The sequence below is a fragment of the Felis catus genome, chromosome D1 (genome assembly GCF_018350175.1).
Source record: "Felis catus isolate Fca126 chromosome D1, F.catus_Fca126_mat1.0, whole genome shotgun sequence".
Classification (NCBI taxonomy): domain Eukaryota; kingdom Metazoa; phylum Chordata; class Mammalia; order Carnivora; family Felidae; genus Felis; species Felis catus.
The window spans coordinates 75,016,806-75,030,473 of record NC_058377.1 but is presented as its reverse complement, the minus strand read 5'-3'; the positions used below and the strand labels follow the sequence as shown (position 1 = coordinate 75,030,473).

Here is a 13,668-nt window from a genome sequence, read left to right as displayed (position 1 = left end):
TGCTCTGAAGTCAGCATCCAGCTGTGACTTAAGCAATAGTGACCCAGGGTTCAGGAAAGGTGTTTGCCAGGGGCTGAGATGGTGTCCAAAAGCACTGCTCACCCACCAACTATGCGCATGTCTACGGGTGAAGGAAAGGGCCCAAATCCTCCTCTCCTGGAAGGTCAGGGGTGTCAGAGGGGGACAGGGCAGGCTGTTGCTGAGGAGGGGATGCTGCACGCAGCTGACACTCGCAGGGCAATTCTTAGTCCCCAGCTGTGGGTCTAACCAGGATTGAGGGGCTGGGCGGAGCTGAGAGTCTGAAGGGAAACTGAGGTTCAGTGGCAAGGGAGGGAGGACCTCCAGTAGGTGGGAGAATGGAAGCAGGGGTGAGGAGTTCGGGGATGGGAGTGCAGAGGGGTGGGTGGAACACAGAGGGGACTCAGGAATGACGAGCCAGTACGTGAGTACGGCCAGCAGCCCTGCTTCCCCATGGGGGCAGAAGCACGATGCACAGGAAAGCCAGCTGCGTTTGAAGGGACAGAGACTGGCCGACAAACAGGGACGCCAGCAGTGCTAGCCCCCAGGCCAGCTTCTCCAGAGACCAGCCCTCCAGGCATCATGGAGTTTCTGGGACACGAGGGATGTGCCAACACCTCCCGCACATCTCCCAGGCAGAGGATGCCTAGGAGAATCGGGGAACAGAGCAGTATTGACAAAGTGCATGCAGTCCAAGGACATGCGTCCCTTTGCTGTCACTAGCCCTACCCCGATCCTATAGAGACACTGATATTGTCCTTTCTCCTTTTGTCCCTCTCTGACCCCCCACAGCAGCCAACCTGAGTATCAGAGCTGTACGAGTCCATGCTTATCATATACAGTCCCGTCCTCCCCTTCTACAGATGGGCAAACTGAGCCCAGAGTGGAACTGTACCCTGCCCAGTCACAGGGCGAGGGTGCAGTGAGGCTGAGGCTAGACCCCAGGTCTCCTGACTTGGAGTCTACCAGTCTTCTTTCTGTGACATGGAATTCAGGGGCAATTTTAATTCAGGGTATGACTTTGATATATTTGTATTATAAAACCCATGCTTGCTTGTTGTAACAAATTCAACTTAAATACGCATAAATAAAAATAAAATATTGAGATGATACACTTTCCCACCTACCCCCAAACACACACATCACTGGTAGTCACTATAACAGTTTGGGACATCAGGAGTCAGGAGTCTACAGCCCCCAACAGACACAAGGACAGTGCCCCCAACACACACACACACACACACACACACACACACACACACACACAAACACACACCCCTCAGAGAATCCTATCCTCTCTCCAACAGGCCTGCCAAGTGGTCCCTCAGTCCTGACTTGTGTACTTCCAACACCAAGAGAGGTCACTGCTTCTGGAAGCATCCCGTCCACTGATCGATAGCTCTGGTGGTCCGGGAGGTCCTCCTCTAACTGAACAGAACCTTGACTACCCACATCCCTAGTTTAGACCTTTTGACAACCCCAAACACACTGCTTCCTCTTTTAAGGAGGCCTTCAAGAATCGAAGAATACTACCCAAAGCCCTCGGAACCTTCTCACCAGGCAGCCCTCACCGGTTCTGTCAGTGGTACCTGTAGGACATGGTCCGGATTACCTGTCCCCACAAACATCACCAGGGCCCCGACCACAGAGAATTGCACATTTGTTGCTCCCTCACCCCTCCATGTTCCTCTTAAAACAAGGCAGCAGTCTCCAGTGAAGACTCATGAAACCCACTTTAGGAGAATCCAATGTCCCTAAGTCCACACACAGCAGCCTAACCACTATGGAAGGATGATGTGCTTGGATGGTTTGAATTCTTTGGAAGAGGGAAGATCTGCTTCAATGGAGAGCCCCACTGCACGACCCAGCCATGCTGCTGCAGAGGGCCCCACACCACCCATGAAACGCACGCCCCACGGGCCACCCCTTCGCCTAATATTACCCAACTCCTCCTCACCTCAGAAGGTGAGCACCTCAGAAGGGATGCCGGCAGAGAGCCTGAGAAGTAGCTCACAGTGGAGACTCCCTCGTCGGGCGCGGTGCCCCCAGAAGGAAGGAGCACGAGATTCCTTCTGGAAACCCTGCAGACTTCATGGATCTCACGGCGTGGCCCTGGGTGAGCCGTGGACGTGAGAGGAATGGCAGGATTAGGGCGTTCTGAATAACGCCGTAACTCTTCACAGAGAATCGGTGTTTAGCCATCCTCACGGGTTGTAGGTCAACGGTTGTACATCATGCACCAACCTAATACAGACATCGTGGGGCCGAGGCCTGGTCCGTGAGACAGAATCCCAAGCAGGCTCCACGCCATCATCACAGAGCCCGACGCAGGGCTCGAAATCACGAACCATGAGATCATGATCTGAGCCAAGATCAAGAGTCTGGTACTTAAGCCACCTGACTGAGCCACCCAGGGGCCCCGCAGGAGGTGGGTATTTTTACCCATAGCACAGATGAGGAAACTCTCAATTCCTGCCTGAGGCCAATGGAAAATTCTCCCAACTTAAGCCTTTGTGGGGGAGACTGCAAGGCTGGGATCAGTCTTCCAAGGCTGGGATGGGGTAGGAAATAAGACACGGTTCTGTCACAAGCACTCTGGGGTGAAGGGACAGAGAAGGGGCGGGAACAAAAGCAGAGACCAAAAGGAGAAAAGTGGGAAGAAAGACGTTGTCAAGGATGAGGCTGAAATAAAAACCGGAGCAACCAGTGTGCGGCAGTGGCCTCCAAAGGACACCCAGAAACCCGTGGCAGGCTCAGCCCCTCCTCTCCTTGGAGGCTCCCCCCTGCCCTGAGCACAGCGTGGACTGTGACAGGAGTTACAAGGAGTCGCGGGTTCCTCCACCCTCCCGAGAAGATGGTGCCTCCTCGGCCAGAACGTGAGCAGACACACCTGCCTCTGAGCAAAGGGGAGCTGGAGGCAGCCGCCCCTGCACAGCAGTGGCCTGAACCCTGTCTGGGTGTTCTTCTGGGGTGGTTTTGTCAGAAGCAAGAATCCTTTCTCCATCCCAGGCGGTTGGCACAGAGGAGCCCCTCACTGAATGAATGCACACTGAATGAATGAAGGACGGTAAAGCAAGCGCTGTCCAAGGTAGCAGCGGGTGGGCCTACGTGGGGGCTTCCTCTCCCCTCGCAGGGCCGACAATCAGGCATGTGCCCCCCTCGGGTGCAGACACGGACTGACGCACACACAGACACACGAGACATACATGCTCACGGGCCTCCTTCTCCCTCACTGACCCCAAAGCACATCACCAGAAGATTCCAAGATACTGTGTGAACCCAAAGACACAACAGCTGCCCACACCCGAAGGTCATGGGAACTGGCTCCTTCTCCCACTTCGCTGCCTGAGAAAGGCTTGCCGCTCACAAGAGGGGTTTAGCAGCTTCCTGCACCTCTGCCCTTACAGGGTTCGTACTGCTCATTAACACACAGCAGACCACACCAGGCCCTTCGCCATATTCCCGGACAAAGACGGCCTCCCTGCATGCGGTCTGCAGCGCGAGGTGGAGTGTCCCTGCCACCTCTCCTACTTCCTGGCCCAAGGGCTCAATCGCAGCCACACTGAGCCTTTTTCAAGCCCTCCTGCCTCCGTTGCCTCTTGACACTGGGCTTGTCATTCATGCTATTTCCTCTGCCTGGGACACGCTTCCCTCCCCTTGTACTCACCAGCTCCTTTTCTGCCTACAGATTGCAGCTCAGGAGAGCTTTATCTCACCTTCCTGCCTGGGTTGACTCTCCCCTTCCTACCCCCCAATGGCACCACATCCCTGTCTGGATGCTCCATTTCTGTGAGCTCCTATGATTACTGTTGTCATTTGTACAGACTCCCAAATGCTATAAGGACAGGAGCCACGGCTACTTACGTTTACCATGATGTCTGCAGGGTCGAGCACAGTGCCTGGAACATAGGAGGTGCTTCAGAAAATACTGCCTAAAGGTATAAATGACTGACCGCCCAACAACGCTGGAAACAGTCACTACAAACTGCAATTCCTTGGGTGTTGTGGTTTTGTTTGCAAATAAAAGGGTTTCTTTTCCCTAATAAAAGTAGTATCTATACCATAAAGAAAATTCAGAAGTGAAAAATATCTTCTTTCCCACCACCCAAAGCTGTCCCCCAAACAGTAAAATCACCAGATGCCGGTGCATGAAGCACCCAGAAGGCTGAGAGGACCCAACTACTTTCCTGGCTGTGACGCGGTCACTGGGAGGGGAACCATGCAGGGGAGTTTGCATTTTAGTTTCCAGAAGAGACCTAGGATGTGTCCTTCCACCTCCCACTGCACTCCCCACCTCCCACAAAGCAGGTCTTCGACGATGCTGCTCCTTAAACAGCTAAGTGTTCACAGTCCAAATGGAAAGAGAAGTTCCTGAGACCAGAGTCTATGTAAGTTTCACACTTTCGTAATTGAGATTTGACTTAAAAAAAAAAAAAACCGGGGCGCCTGGGTGGCGCAGTCGGTTAAGCGTCCGACTTCAGCCAGGTCACGATCTCGCGGTCCGTGAGTTCGAGCCCCGCGTCGGGCTCTGGGCTGATGGCTCGGAGCCTGGAGCCTGTTTCCGATTCTGTGTCTCCCTCTCTCTCTGCCCCTCCCCCGTTCATGCTCTGTCTCTCTCTGTCCCAAAAATAAATAAACGTTGAAAAAAAAATTTAAAAAAAAAAAAACCATCTTAAGTCATAAATTCTCCTTTTAAACATAACAAATAACATGGAGCAAAATGGCTCTAAGTTCAGCACATCTTAAATATAAAACAGGCAAACTGCTACTAGGAGAGAATAGCCAGATGTATGGGGGAGACAAAAAGAAAGAAAATCCAAACGCAAAAGCCTGCGGTAGTGGCCCAATTACATTCTCTTCTTCCTCACGGTTATCTACAAAAGGTACTTTTCATTTCACGGAAGAGGAATACATTCTAATGTGACAGCTGATATGATTCCCATTGTAAAATTAAAACACGTTTTGTCAATTTTTTTCAAAAACTATTTTATTGACACATAGAATTTCATGCTGCAGCCAGAGCTCATATTTTACAAGCCCTGTAAACAGACAAAGGGATCCACACCCTCCCTCTAAATCAGCGGAGCCCAGCGAGCGGAGTGGAGCACACTGGAAAATGCTTTAAAGATACAGATCAGCCCAACTGAGTGAAAGGCCGCAGTGGAAAACAGGAGCTTCTGGGGCAAGCCGGCAGGCCGTACGTGGGGTCAAGGTCCAAGGGGGTCTGGGCGCAGTGGGGGAACGTGCCGTCCAGGTCCCTCCAGCACCTTCGGCCTGGACCTTCTGGATGACCACCTAAGAAAGATGGAATCACAGCCCTATGGTGTCATTCCCTTAGCTGGGGGCACAGGGCAAAAGAAAATAGCACAGTCCTCACCTAATCAACCACCAAGGCCCTTTTCAAAGAAGACGGAAGGACGGACATTCTGGGAAAGGGGAAGAACGACCTCAGGCTGCAGAGCTAGATCGTTCAGTTCACAGATGCTTTCCCCGTAACTACGGGGACGGCATATTTCAACCTGGCCCGACGTGCAGACGTGCTCAGTGACGTCATTCAGTGCTGCCTGCCGGCCTCTGATGGAGCCGCGCACAGCCTGCAAGCGATGGTCCCAGCCTCAGCTCCGGTACTCCCCGGGAATCCGCGCAAGTCATTTAACCATGCAGAGCCTCAGTTTCTTCAACCGCAAGCTGGAAGTCTGATGTACGTCACATTGCTGTTGCCGTTACATATCTGTGCCAGGGTGCCTGGCTTTACTGCCACATGACATTCAAATCCTCACGACAGCCTAAGGAGGTGGGAAGTCTATGGTGGTTGTCAGCAGGGCTTCAAATCATTTCCCTCTCCTCCCATCAAAAGGTGGAAACTAATTCCCACCCCACCGCCCCCATTTAGGCCAGACTTCAAGACTCACGTCTAATGAATAGAATATAGCAGAAGTGAGGTGGGACCAATTCTGAGGCTAGGTCACTAAAGACAATCGGTCTTCTGTCTAGCATCCCTCACTCTCTCTCAGGATGCTCTCCTTTGGATCCAGCCACCATGTGGCGAGGTAACCCAGCTACATACAGAGGCCACATGTGGCCCAGGTAGATCCCTAGCTAACTATCAGCACCAACGACCCAAGATGTGAGTGAGTCGGTGAGTGACTGACTGACTGACTCACTGACTCACTGACTGAGTGAACCTCTGGATGATTCCAGCTTCTGTCCCAGTTGAGGCTGAACGGAGCAAAGAAAACTATCCTTGCTGAATTCTGCCCAAATCATAGATTGTGAGCAAGATAAATGCTGTCATTGCTTTAAATCACCGTTGGGATTGTTTTTTTACAGACCAAAAGGTTTCTGCAACAAATTATTGTCACACCCATTTTACAGATGGGAAGACTGAGGCTTAGAGAGATGAAGTTGCTTCACACAGTTAGCAACTGGCACCTGTAAGGACTTGAACCCAGCTGGCAAAGTTTGTACCCACAACGACTACACAGTACCTTCGTAGCCTGATTCTTCATCATCAAATCATTGCCTAAAACAGAGTCTGATTAATTCTCACTTTTCAGAAAACACTAACCTAGATTCTCCATTCCCTGGGCATTCTGGTCAAGAGTTTAATGTATTCCCTCCTTAGCTATTATTTGTAATCATTATTTATTTTTTAGCTTTATTTAAATATTATTTTCTCTAGGAGAACAACTTTAAAATAAACACATATCCAGGATATCTGGTTAATTTGCTGTGGGCTGAGCTCCTGGGGTGGGGTGGGGGTGGGAAACTAACATTTAATAGCATCTATGTGCACAGCACTGTGCTAAGGATTTGTCATTCATTATTCTAGACACATAGATTTTTTTTTAAGTTATAGTTAGTTAAGATTGAACTCCATGGGGCGCCTGGATGGCTCAGTCAGTCGGTTGAGCATCTGAAGTCGTGATCTCACGGTTCATGAGTTCGAGCCCCACGTCAGGCTCTGTGCTGACAGCTCAGAGTCTGGAGCCTACTTTGGATTCTATGTCTCCCTCTCTCTGCCCCTCCCCCACTCATACTCTGTCTCTCTTTCTCTCTCAAAGATGAATAAACATCAAAAAATTTCTTTTAAAGATTGAACTCCAGTGTTTGCTTATATGCACATATAAAATCCTCCTCCTCTACCCATTCTTGCTCCTCTCTCACTGCCCACACCCCAAGGATAGGTGCTAAAATCCCTATTACTTTCTCACTGCGATGCCATTCGCAACACCCAAATTCAAAGTCATCGTCCACTCTTTCTGCTACTTAAAGGCACAGGACTCTTTTCAGGACACACATTAACAGTCAACGTCTTGTTGGCTCCAGTGTCCTCCTCAAATTCAAAGGGTCCTCCTTAATGTCGCTAATAAGGTTTAAACTATCTGATCTCCTTTGAAATTCAGAGCATTCAGAGTCACCGAAGGTTTAACTCAAGGGTGGTGAGGAAGTCACAGACAAGGGCAATTCTTCCAGCAAAGGTGAATGGACAGGACAGGCAGAAGCCAGGCTGAGAGAGTTGGGAACAGGTGAAATGCAACTGGGAAGGGACAGAGGTGACATACGGAAAAGGAACTGACTAGGCACTGGGCGCAAGGCACGGGATGGGCCAGAGATGGCATGGAGGGGCTCGGATGGGTAAGGCGTGGGAGGGGAGCCCCCTTGGAGGCAAGTGTAGTGAAGACAGGAGGCGAAGTTCCATCAGAAAGGAGGCACTCACTTGGTCTGGGACACCTGCGGACAAGCCACTTAGCCTCCCACCCCCCAGCACCTTCATCCTTAGAGGAGGAATGAGACCGGAGCTGCTCCCACATCTTGAGTCACTGGAAGAGGTCATGTCAGCATCTCTTCGTAGGATGGATGAAGAACCAGGCACAGTGCCTGGCACTTACTCACTGCATGATAAATGGTCACTGTTCCTCAAACCCACCACACTTCTCCCACCTCAGGGCCTCTTGTACATTCTGCCTCCTTCTCCCCAGACCGCCCAGCTCCCCTTACTTTCCTCAGAGTAGGCACTCCAGAGGCGTGGCTCATTTATTTGTTCTCGGTTATGAGACAGGCCGTCAACCCAGTCTCTCCCCTCCCTGACCATTTGGTCCGATGCTTCATTTCCGCCCACCACCCAACTGAAACTTTATGATGCATTTCTTTGTTTTGCTTGTTTATGATAGCAGGGCTATCTGTCACATTCACTCAGAATCCCCGGGACGGGCACATAGTGGGAGCTCAGTGAGTGTTTGCAGAAGGATGGAATTCACATTGATTATTGTTCTGCAGGCAAGGGAGCAGGACAGATCTGGAAGTTCTCCACCAAAGACCGAACGAACGCTGAGGTGGGGAGACAGTGAGCTCTTGCTTGGGAAGATGCAGGAGGCAGAAAACTGTGGGTCAGGGACCAGCCGTCATGAAAGGCCACCGGGGGGCTGAGGGAAAGCGTCAAGAGGGCCAGAACAGAATCATTACAGCCTCAGGCCACCAGGGCCCGCACAGCTGGGCCCAGGAGAAAGGGAGAGCTACAGGGAGGACCCTGCAATGGGCCCTGAGCCCCCAGAAGATTATCATTTAATTGGACTCCATATGTAAACTGTCCTACAAATTTATGAGCCTGTACAAACAATTGTTTCCTGGAATGTTTGTACAAATGGTGATTACAAAACTCTGGCCAAAGGATAAAAATATCACATGTGGCCAGGGACAGAGAGCAGCCTGGGCCACTGAATAGAAGATGGGGTTCTACCTCAGACCCTAGGCCTCGGTTTTCCTGGTCTGAGCAGCTCATAGGTGAGAAGTGATACAGGAACACAGCCATTCCCTCACTGCGTAGAGCTTAGGCCTGGGGGCTGGGCTGAAGGCTTTCAGGGAAGTTCAAGAGGCTTAGGCCAACCTATCTATCCCACAGAAGCACAGATGAGACGTTTGGGAACAGCAACGCTTTGAAAACAATAAAGACTAAATACCCAGAAGTCCACGAACATGTTTAAAGCAACTACTGTGTGTCGCGCATTGTGTTGGCTCCTTCCCATACATTGTATGGCCTTTGACCCTTATAACAGCTCTTGGAGATGCCCGTTCCTAGTTTCTCATGATCCACAGGAGGAACCTGAGACTCAGAGAGGAAAACGGATCTGTTCAGCATCACCAGTCTAGTGGATAGGAGAGCAAGGCTCCAATCCAGACATCCGGAGTCCAAATTCTGTGCCCTCTCTGATAGGCTGCGGCAGTCTCTGAAATGCAAGAGACTTTGCAAAAGCACACTGTGACGTCAATATGCTTCTTAGCGTGTACAGGTGTGTGGTGAGTGCATTTATTTCCCCAGCCCCATAAGACTAAAGACCCTGTCTTAACAACTCCTACCTCCCTCTGGGACCTAGAACCCTGCCTGGGCACAGTAGCGATTTACCCAATGTTGGTGGAATTGACTAGCCGGTAGACTGACTTGTTACCAGACGGGACGGGCCACAGGCCAGGGCACCCTCCGCTGCTCGTGGATGAACACGTTCATGAGACTTGCTTCCACCAGTCGAGAAAGAAATCTGGTAGGTTCTGCGGCATGCCATGCCCAAAATGAATCTGGCTCATAATGGACTACTGAGGGCAGAGCAAAGAGAGCGTCGCTCTGGAGTTAAAAGGGCCTGGATTCCGATCCCGGCATCCCTGCCAGTGCTATGGCTTCAGACAAGGTATTTAATTGTTCGGAACCCTGGCTCCCTCACCTCTACATGGAGAGAATGCCACCTGCGTGGTGCGGCTGCTGTAGATAATGCATGTAAAATCTGCGACGTGAGGTGTTTGATACACTAGGGCTATTACGAATTTTAGGGCTGACGTCCATGACAGAATAAGATCTCACAGACTTTGTTGGGCGCAGTGTGCCGACACTGTTGATGTTTATTTTATGATCCAACGCTAGAATCGCAGCCATTCTCCAAATCCACCCAAATTCACCACCACGGCCACTCCCCCTCAGATTTCCTCCCGGCCGCAAAGCCGCCTCTCATCTACAACTCAATCTTTCTGTACAGATTCCATTACAAGGCGTTTCAAAAAACAGATTCTCAGACGGAATATGGTATCACACGGGTGTTTTTAATGCCCGGCAGTTAAAATCTTCAGAACGAGAAAGAGGATCAGCAGGGAAACTTTCAACGTCTCCAGGGAGGCTCGACCTCGGAGAAGCCAGACTCGGCACGTCAGATGTAAAGCTGGTCTTTCGGGGACTGGGAACAGCTGGAGGAGAAAGCCATCCTCTTGCAAGGTCTGTCAGAGAAGAGCGATGCGCTCACCAGGGGAGTCGCACATGTCCCGTTATCCGGAGAAACTCCAACATGCAATTTATAATCTGCTGTTTTACAAAGTATTCCCAAACAAAGATTTACACATTGTTTCTAAAACCCCTTAACTCCCTTTCCTTCCATTCCAAAGTGTGAGGTTTTTAGCATGGCCTTCTCAAGGTCTCACCTCCTGGAAAGCTGGCCATGCCTTCTATCATCGGCATTTATTTTTTTTTTTTTCCACGCCTGTCATGTGCATTCAAATCACCTAAGGCTCTTGTTAAAATGCAGATTCCCACCCAGTGAGGCTGGCAAAGGCCTGGGATTCTGCATTTCCAGTGAGTCCCTGGCCGATGCCCTTGCCACTGGTCACATACGACTGGGGAGGTGTGAGGAATATAGTGGGTACCTAATGCCCGGGGTTCATCAGAGGAGGCCTGACATCAGCAGGTTTTTCCTCTCACTGAGCTTTTCTCCTAAGAACAGAGCTCTTCAGTGAGGCTTTGAACTCAAGTTAAATTACAGCAAAGAGCAAGATTTAAAGAAAATGCATGACTTGTCCAAGGTTGTTACTCTGAACCGCCCTCCGCCATCTTCACTGACATCACAAAGTTCCCTGCCCTCTCTTCACCGTCTCCAGGACTCTATGGGTCAAGGGTCCTGAAGTCCACCCTTCCCTGGACAGCCAGAGCCCCTGCATTTCCCACCACCCGGCAGCCTCACTCAACACCCACCACCTACCCAACCCCCCTGGCACTTCACCAGAGGAAGAAAATACTTTTCTGGTTCACTTGGTTGGCCACATTGGGAAGAGAAAGAACGTGTCCCACGGAGGAGGAGATGCGAGAGCCTCAGCAGCTACTCGGCCCCCACAGCCCCCCTCACAGTCCATACTCCTGCCTCGGCCACAGGCGCTTTCTCCAATGTTCCCCGCTTCTCGGCCCTGGGTCGCTGCACCTGCTGTGAAGGGCCTTTCTACCCTGAGCCCCTCCCTGTTTATGCGGTCTGGTGCCCTCACCCATCCTTAAGCTCAGCTCAGGGAAGCTCCCAGTACCCTGGGTCTCAGCCGGCACCTTCCCCTTTGCTGCTCCTCCTTCAACAGCCTCCATGTCCCATGGCACCAGGCTGGCCTGCGTCACACACGTTTAAAGCACATCGAACAGGATAAGGGAGATTTTAATTTTTTAAGTTTATTTATTTATGTATTTATTTAGAGACAGAGTGTGAGCGGGTTAGGGGCAGAGACAGGGGGATGAGAGAGAGAATCCCGAGCAGGCTCCACACCGTCAGCGCAGAGCCTGATGCAGGGCTCGAACTCACAAACCGCCAGATCATGACCTGGGCCAAAATCAAGAGGCAGACGCTTCACTGACTAAGCCACCCAGGTGCCCCAGGATAAGGAAGATTTTAAGTCAGAAATGTGAACTGATGAGCCAAACTTGTTTCCCACAGATAGGCCTTGCCAACTTGTATATGCATACGCAGGGTGGTGTGTGTGTGTGTGTGTGTGTGTGTGTGTGTGTGTGTGTGTGCGCGCACGCGTGCGCACCCACTCAGCGCGTGAGAGACTGAGAAAGTGTTACTGAAGAAAAATTCGAAAGGAGACAAAAAAGGATATTTGGGGACAAAATGTGAGTTTCTCATCCTGAATTAACCACCTACGTAACCTTGAGAACCCACTCCCACCACCTCTTGCCTATACCTCAGGCAAAACAAAGGCTGCCTGTCCTCCCACTGAATGGGTGGCCTCCCTCACCTCTCCCTGTCCCCATTTTTACCACCGGCCCTTTTCATGCCTGATTCTTTTTTTTTTCAGATTTTACTTTTGAGTAACCCCTATACCCAACATGGGGCTCAAACTCACAACCCTGAGATCAAGAGTCGTGTGCTCCACCGACTGAGCCAGCCAGATGCCCCACAAGCCTGCTTCTTTTCCAGAAAATTATTTCTAACTACCATGCCCCTGCCATCGCCTTTTTGAACCCTTCACCTGCTGCCCTTCTGCATCATGGAGACAATAGTTTGAGGCTTCTTTCAAAACTCACTTCAGTTTTGCCAAGTCACATCTCCTGTCTACCAAACCAAGGTCAAAGTTAGGGACACATTTCCAAATGCTGTCCTATGACTCACTGGAAACTGCAGAAACATCCTTGGATAGAAGTCACTCTAAAAGGCGTGCCGTCCCAGTCTTGAACTTCACACTACAGGCCCTGCACTGTCTCGTGTTGTCTCACAGAATCTGTTCAGGGACATCTGGCGTCTCTGTTGAGATTCAGATTCAACATGCATTCGTTGAGCACCTATCACAATGCAAGGTTTTTGTTTTACGTGATCCATTAAACCAACCACATGAGATAGGTAATACTGTGCTCCTTCCAACCAGGAGAAAACAAAGGCTCAGAAAATTAAAATGACTTGCCCAAGATCATATAGAGAAGACAGCGCTGCACACTCCCCTAAGCTCAGAGCCCTTCTCATTGTAAAGCGATATCAGTTTCTCATATCAGAATCAAGTAAATAAAGCCATGCCGACTTACAGCTTAAGACTGTATGCATCCAGGATAATTTTCTTATACTGAAAGGTCAAAATGCAGCTATATTTAAGAAGAGACTGAGAGAGGAAAAAGCAAGAACAGATGAAACAATATCATTTTAATGCCATGCATTCCCATTCACTTCTTTTCAAAAAACTTAAATGTTGGAGGCAAAGGGCAACAGGATGAAAATGGTCTCTTTTCTGAGGAAGCCAGGCCCAAGGGTGAAAAAGAATGACATGCAGACAAAGGCACCTGGAGACTCTCATTTTCTGGTGCAAAAACACGTTTGTTTGTTTTTTTTCTTCAGTTGTCAGATTAGTTTTGAGATTGGTTGTAAACTAATACGCGTACCTGAGACTCAAGAAAATATAGTTAATAACACTAGCTGTACGGTAGCTGACTTAACAAGGCTTCACTTTGCAAACTATCTATATGCCCCTTGAAGACATCAACTCTGTTTTATCTATCATGAACTCTACATGACTGTTAGATCAATGCATGAGTAAACATATTTATCCTGAAAGTACCTTATCATATAAATCAAATGATTTTGAACAGAATGGACGTGGACAGAAATTTACAAACAGCCCTGAACTGAGATCCATATCCAGTTCTCCATATCCTTACCAACTTTGAGAATTATCAGACTTTTTACATTTTGGCCATTGTAATAGGTATGAAATGGTATTTCATCACGGCTTTAAATTACATTTTTCTGATCACTAATAATGTGGAACTCCTTTTAGGTGCTTATTAGCCATTCTTGTAACTTCCTTTTTGAAGAGCTTATTGAGGTTTTTGCCCTTTTTTTGTTGAGGTGTCTTTTTATTGTCAGTTTG

The 13,668-nt window shown here is 49.7% G+C and overlaps 1 protein-coding gene and 1 long non-coding RNA gene across 2 annotated transcripts in view; both read right to left on the bottom strand.

Moving 5' to 3' along the window:
* The window catches only part of NAV2 (neuron navigator 2), a 742,802-nt gene that overhangs the window by 684,985 nt on the left and 44,149 nt on the right, over nt 1-13,668 (bottom strand). The window lies entirely within an intron of this gene.
* The window catches only part of LOC123380535, a 36,331-nt gene continuing 32,749 nt past the window's right edge, over nt 10,087-13,668 (bottom strand). The window contains exon 2 of the long non-coding RNA XR_006586441.1: nt 10,087-10,278. This is a non-coding gene — a long non-coding RNA (uncharacterized LOC123380535). The remainder of the gene's footprint in view (nt 10,279-13,668) is intronic.